Here is a 7067-nt window from a genome sequence, read left to right on the forward strand (position 1 = left end):
TAAGCCTAAGACACGCATCATGCATGCAATTAATATTTTCTGTGTTTTGTACAATTGAAAACGCGATTTAAAGAATTTGTAATATAAAGGCTTAAATGGTGTCCGGAAACTTTATTTATCATCTAACGACGCCGACTGGCATTTCACAAATTCAAAAACTTTTCCTTGGAAAGTTTAACCATATCATTTATGCACTATGCAAATCGACTAGGAATTAAAACTAAAGGAAATGTGATTAAGATCTTATCCTTGTTGGGTGATCATAAAATCTGAGATGCAGATAAAAAGTTCATATTTTATTTTAAATCGATTTTTTAGGGTCGTTTCAAGTTTATTTGTACAATTAATTTTGTACATGCAAATTAATTGCATACTCAGTCACTCACACACAAGTGGGACTGTGAAGGAAAGATTTGAGTTAAATGGAAATTCAAAAGCCGTTGTAGTAGCCGCCGAATAAGAAATGTTTAGGTAACGGACACTAATTAACTCCTTAAAAAAAAGGAGCGGCAGATTCTCCCCGACGTCTAAAGGCAATGGTTAGGTTAGTCACGACCTATGGTTGCGCCAAATTATGAATACTTTAAAACCCTAGGGCCAAGTGGCCCACATGTGGTTGAGTCACTGTCTCTCCTCTCAATCTTTTGCTTTTTCTATCGGAGGCACTTGAGCTGCTAGAGGGTGGCAGCCCGCATCTCGGACCCGGCCATCCCCTTCATATCCATTACATATCTAAAATGTTAAGCTTATACGAGAAGGCCGATCAATTGTGTACTCTGCTTTTGTTCTTTTGGTATCCCTATATATATATATGTGTGTATTTATATTTATTTATTTAGAGAGAGAGATAGAGAGATTGCTATTAAACCTTTGTATACCAAATTTTGATAGAAATTATACGAACAATTGATTCCAATGATAGTTGCAAAGGTATAATCTCCGTTATTTTTCTAAATTCTGAAATATTTTTAAAAGGAAACACTTTCTCTTGATTCGAATGACATTTCAGACTCTTGAAAAAAACTGCTGAGCTTCTAAATTTACAACTTACTGTTTAATCTCTTTAAAATCGACAACCCGAATAATTTCGTATTAAATTTGACGGACGAGGGGGTTTGGTAGGAACCAGTTTTCCTGTATGCATTTGCACGTGTCCCCAATTCAAATAACTGTAGGGGCGAAGTCAATTTAAAAAAAATAATTTATATGTAAATTTAGAAAATTTCACTTGTTTTTCATAATTTTTTTTAAAAAATGATATTTCGGTTTTAGTTAAAATTTAAAAACTTTAATTCGATTTGATTTCCCTCCTGAATAACTGTATCCCCAATAAGTGTACGATTTAAAAAGCTCAACAAACTCCGATGTGGGATTTCGCGAGGATTAAAATACAAATAGTTTTAGCATTTTTGACTTACAAAATAAGATCTTAATTTTGGAACGACTATGCTGTAAGATTTTTGAAAAAGACATTTGAAAAAGAAGGTTCACGTCCCGTTTTCTCTTTATGTGAGCAAGCAAGGAGGACGCGGCTGCAAGTGCATCTTGCAACATCAACATCATACCTTTCCTGTTCATTTCACCAAACAGTCTCATTGCATCTTTCAGTCTTTCCAAGCAAACGAATTGCTTCACTTCTTCTTGCCAGATGATGCCCCTACTACCCGTTTGCATGTTCCTTCTAATTGAAATTAATAGTTAAAAAAAGGCACTGAAGGTGTAAATATGTGTATTTTGAAGACCTTTTTGGAATATTAGGATGAATGCAACGCCGGCTTCTTAGATGAGGCTCCGGCAGTGTCGGCGGCACCCTCTCGTTTTCTCTGTGGGCAGCTGAGTGGAAGGGCCAGACCAGCGGCCACGTTCCGGCTCACGGTTTTGGCTTTCCGGAACCCGAGGAGCTGGAAAAGGACAATTGACAAATTAAACAATTGAGGTCATGAGAAGGCATGTCCTCTCCCACGGAACCAAATCCCTTCGCTTAGTCGTCGACCAAACTGTCCCATTATTATTGTGGTTTTTTGTGATGCTGCTTTAGTTAGAGACGGGTCGGATCCGTGTCTCAAATCCAAATTGAGGTTTGATACTAGATCTGATTCTCCAGATGCTCACATAAACTTGTGTTTGATTCATCGTGGATTTGAAATCCATGGTGATCTGAATTCCTTGTGATCTCAAATCCATAGATTTAAGATCCCTTCATCCCATACTTAAATCCATTGTTTTTAACACATAACCCATGTTACTAAGATCTTTCAGTTTGTTTATATATTTGTTGAGTAATTGTTGTTGCTCGACAGCTCACAAACATTAATAAAGTTTCGGCTCTAATAAAATATACACCTATCTTTTTAAAAATACGATTAAGTTTTTCCCTGCGCGATAATTTATTTCCCTGCGTCAACTGCTTAATTATTTAAAAAATCACCATTTTGCCTTTTAAAAAGGAAATGAGAAATAAACTTAACTATGTGGACACGCCTAAGCTTGTCTTTCACAATTTGTCAGCAATAGTAAAGAAAAAAAATTACCTACTAATTTTGACTAGTGAAGTAGCTAAGTAGTTGTATAAAATTAAATATTTATTGCTATTATTTGATCAATAATTGTTGATGCAGCAAAAGAAGCCAATTCAAACTACGAACATGAAATTTGCCTTTATTGAGGGGATTTTAGTTTATTTTAGTCTCATGAACTAGCATAAAGTTTATATTCTAGGAGGTTATTTTCAATTAATGGCCGGAAAAAACTTGGCTCCGTTTGTAACCATATCAAATCGTTATCTGTTGCTGATCACCGCGAAATCCTTCACTGCGTTTTTCAAAATTTCATGTTTAAAGACGTGACTGCTTAGCCGGGCATCGCCGTCGACTGGTGTGAGGAAGAAATGCAGTCTTTCGTCCTTCCTCCTTCACGTTGAGATGCTTCTCCTTCTCTCGCCGGCCTGACGGCGGCTCTCCATACAAAAAATGGGAGGCCCCATTTGACGTCTACAAATATATCAGAACCTTAGAGTTATGTTTTAATGGTTATATGTAAAATAAATATCCAGCATTTAATGCTCATTTTTTTCAAAAAAAATTAAGAAACTTGTGTGGGTGCTCCTGAGGGTACAAGGCCATCGCCTCTTCCTTTAGGGTTCTTTATTTATTTTTATTTTTATTATTATTATTTTTATGGCAGGTAAGGGGAGGCCGTCGCCGCCCCTGTGGTGCTCCCCAACCTCTCCCAATTTTCTTCTTTTTTTCTTTTCAAAAAACAAAGTCAATCGTACCTGTGCTACACCATATGTTTGGTGTAACCTAAGGACTCATATATATATATATATATATATATATATATATATATATATTCTTTTTCTATCAACAGTAACCGGTAGGTAAATATAATGTTAAAAAATAAAGAGACTAATGCTCATTAAGTGAAATGCATTCCGCCGGACACATTTGTTACATATTTTATTTCATTTCAACATTTTCACTCTTTTCTATGATATATACGTCATGGATGTGAGCATACCTTTAAAACATATATTATGAATCCATACCAAATAATATTTGTAACTGTATATATTAACTGTATAAGGATATCTTAAAACTAAGATCAGCAGTCAACCAATCTTGCATGTCTAGAATATGTAATTTTAGAGAACAATTTAGTACATAGAATCAAAATGATTTTAAAAATTTATTTGGAAATCAAGTATGAAAACTGTGACTTGAGAGTAGATATGAAAACAGTTTTAAAATAATATTAGAATTTGAGTAGATAACATGGACTTTGAAAAGAAGGTTGAGAATAATTTTGAAACATGGGGGAAAACATGATGCATATTTAGAAAGTATACATTATAAGATGCGAGTAAGAATCTTTAAATAACTACATAGATTGTGTCGGATCACATGATAATTTCTAGGAAGGCGTTGTATATATATAATACCATTCATGCACATAGCACCAATACGTGACAAAATTGAAAATCAAAGTGTGCATATAAGACAAATCATCTGCATAAGTAAAAACATGGAAAAAAAAAAAAAACTGTATGCAATGCATCATAATCTAGAACTAAAGCAAATTCCATAAAAGACAAGTAAAACAAAGGAGGAAAGCATATGCATAATGGTGGATCGTTCAACGATGTGAAAGAGTCGTGGCGAAATGTCCCTTCGTTGTGCATCGCTTCTCTCCTAGATAACTACATGCATGCATGAACGTAAAAATACAACGTAATATAGCGTAACATGATGTAAATGGATGTAATATATGAAAAATTTGGTTATGTTCTCTTTTCTGTGCATGAAAAAATCGTGCACAAAAAGGGCCAAAGTACCTTCATTAAAATAAATAAATAAAAAAGAAACTTTTTAAAAGAAACAAAAACATTTATGAAAAAAAAGTTTAAAATATCCATTATTTTATAAAAAAAATTCAAAAACACGCTCCATCCTCTTTAGTGGATACTTGTTTGCGTGCATAGAAGCTCGATCTAACCTCAAGGAGCAACTCTTGTTTAGACAACTAAGCCCGGGCTTCGGGCCAGCCCGGCCCAATAAGGAGTGCTGAACTCACGTGAAATTTCATGTCTAATCCATATGACAGGAAGGTCCTATCTAGAATGCAAAAGAGAAGGAAAATAAAAAGCATACTTAAACTTGTTAGGATAACGGAACATAACAGGGCTTAAAATGCATATTAAATGAGCTTAGCTGACCATAAAAGCTGGTATAGACAATCCATGTTCATGGATGGCCAATCAATGGGTGACACAGTAGCTAGCTTAGAACGAAAATTAGAGGACCGGTCGAGATGTTAAAGCTCTATATATATATATATATATATATATATCAGGGGCATAGATAGGTGGGGGCTTCATGGGGCATGCACCCTACGAAATCCGTTCTCTGAAAATTTAAATTAGTGGTTGAATAAGAGTGGATCTGGTTCTAGTTATATAGAACAACCCCTCTGAAACCTAGGTCACTGCCCCATGACCAATTGAAAATTTATTAACTATATGCTCTGTGCCCCATTTTAAAAAAAAAAAAAATCTAGCTTAACCCATGCTATATATACTTCCTACAAAATAGGAAAACAGTGCACATGATCCAATGATCCAGTTGCTAAATGTAAGACCCTTAAAAACCTACCTAACACAATTGGATCGAGCCAAAATTTGGTGTAAAGACTCTCCATGTATTAGAAAAAATGAACTACGTGTTATGATGCCAATCTATGATAGAAATCATACTTTAATGCAAGCAGTTTTATAATAATCTTATTTAACAACATCTTTTGGGACATGCAAAATTCTAGCTAATGAACTTGGTTTGACCTAAAATTTGATGGGAAGATTCAGTGTTCATTGAACAAGCTATTCCAATTGGCAGATTAAAAAAACCTATCTTAGAGTAAGAACGACGATGTCGTGAACATAGATAGTACAGCAAACAAACAATAAACTTTGACTCGGTGGCCAAATTTGGAATGATGCAAAACTGTATATCTAAAGAGACTCGGAATCGGATGGACCTAAAATCACGCGAGAAGATTCTCGGTATACTAAATAAGAGATCTTAAGTTAAAGAATTGGGAAACAGTGTGTGAAACGAGAGATATTGTAGGCTAAATTTATGGCAGAAGTTTTGCAGAATGTAGACTCCAACAAGTAGACTCAACGGTCAAGGTAGGCAACATCGGATCGGGCTGAAAATTGGTGCGGGATGCTACTCCCTTTTACGGATCTGGAAGACTATTCATAGAACTCGAGTTGTTGAGTTTACCAATTTTTGTTCAAATTTGAGAACCAAGTTTCTGTAACCCGTAACTCGCAGACAACTGTTTCTCGATCGTACAAGCGAACAAAATGATTTGGTTTTCCATGAAATTTGTTGGTAAGCCTCAGCATTGGGCCGGCTATCCAACGGATGCCCGGTACCTGGCCTGACTCGGTCTCGAGCTCGGACCGAGAAGAAAGGCATCACGCCGGCCTGATAACTCACTCGGGTGGGCCTAGGGATGTCAATGGATCGGATTCAGATCAGATACATCTTTAATCATATCCGTTTTTTTGGATATTCATATATTCAGATTCGGATTCGGATTCGAATTCGAATAAAGTAAAGTCATATCCGAATCCGAAATCCGATTTTACAATCCGAATCCGATTTTTATATTTATATCTGAATCCGAATTTTGAACCGGATTTTGTCATTTTTCAAGTATTAGATAGAGGATATTTGTCTAAAAATAAATCCGATCCGAATCAGAATCCGATCAGATGTCATTTATTAAATCCGAATCCGATCCGATTTCTTAATCGGATATTAAATTTTTATCCATATCCGATTTCTTCGGATCGGATCGGTCAGATATCCGATTCAAATCGGATATATTGACATCCTTAGGTGGGCCCCATAAGCCCGGTTTCACCCGATATTTTTTAAATATTATTTTTTATTAATTATTATATATAATTATAATATTTTATTATGATCATTTGTATTTATATATTATTTTATGATATATATGTATATTAATTTCAACCGGGCCGGGTCGGCCGGGTTTCAGGTTGGGTCAAGGCTCAGTTTTCGGGTGTCGTGCTGGCCCAAACCCGACTCCTTATCGAGCTGGACAGAGACGATGCCAGACTTTGTTGGACAAACTAACATACCGGGTAAACTGGTTCTTTTGTCTTTTTTTTTGTTTTTATTGTTTATTAAAACACAAATTGGGAGAAATAGTTTTACAAAGTTACATAAAAATCTAGATTCTTCATAAAACAAATTTTAACCTTAAGAAGCTAGACACCCAAAACGTGGGAACCTTATGGATAGTGACTCGAAGCACATGGGAAACACTCATATTAATAAATGAAACGTGTCTAATCTGATTATGCATAAAAGAGGAGGAACATGATGCATAAATGCATGTAAAGCCCAACAAGAAAACATTTATGTAACAAAAAGAGAGTAAGAACAATGCATGATGTTGGTTTTGTATGGATCAAGTTAATTATGTTGTGATGATAACTTAAGATCTGCCAAAAACATGTAAATGGTGCAATG

Source organism: Nymphaea colorata, chromosome 11, assembly GCF_008831285.2.
Source record: "Nymphaea colorata isolate Beijing-Zhang1983 chromosome 11, ASM883128v2, whole genome shotgun sequence".
In the NCBI taxonomy this organism is placed as follows: domain Eukaryota; kingdom Viridiplantae; phylum Streptophyta; class Magnoliopsida; order Nymphaeales; family Nymphaeaceae; genus Nymphaea; species Nymphaea colorata.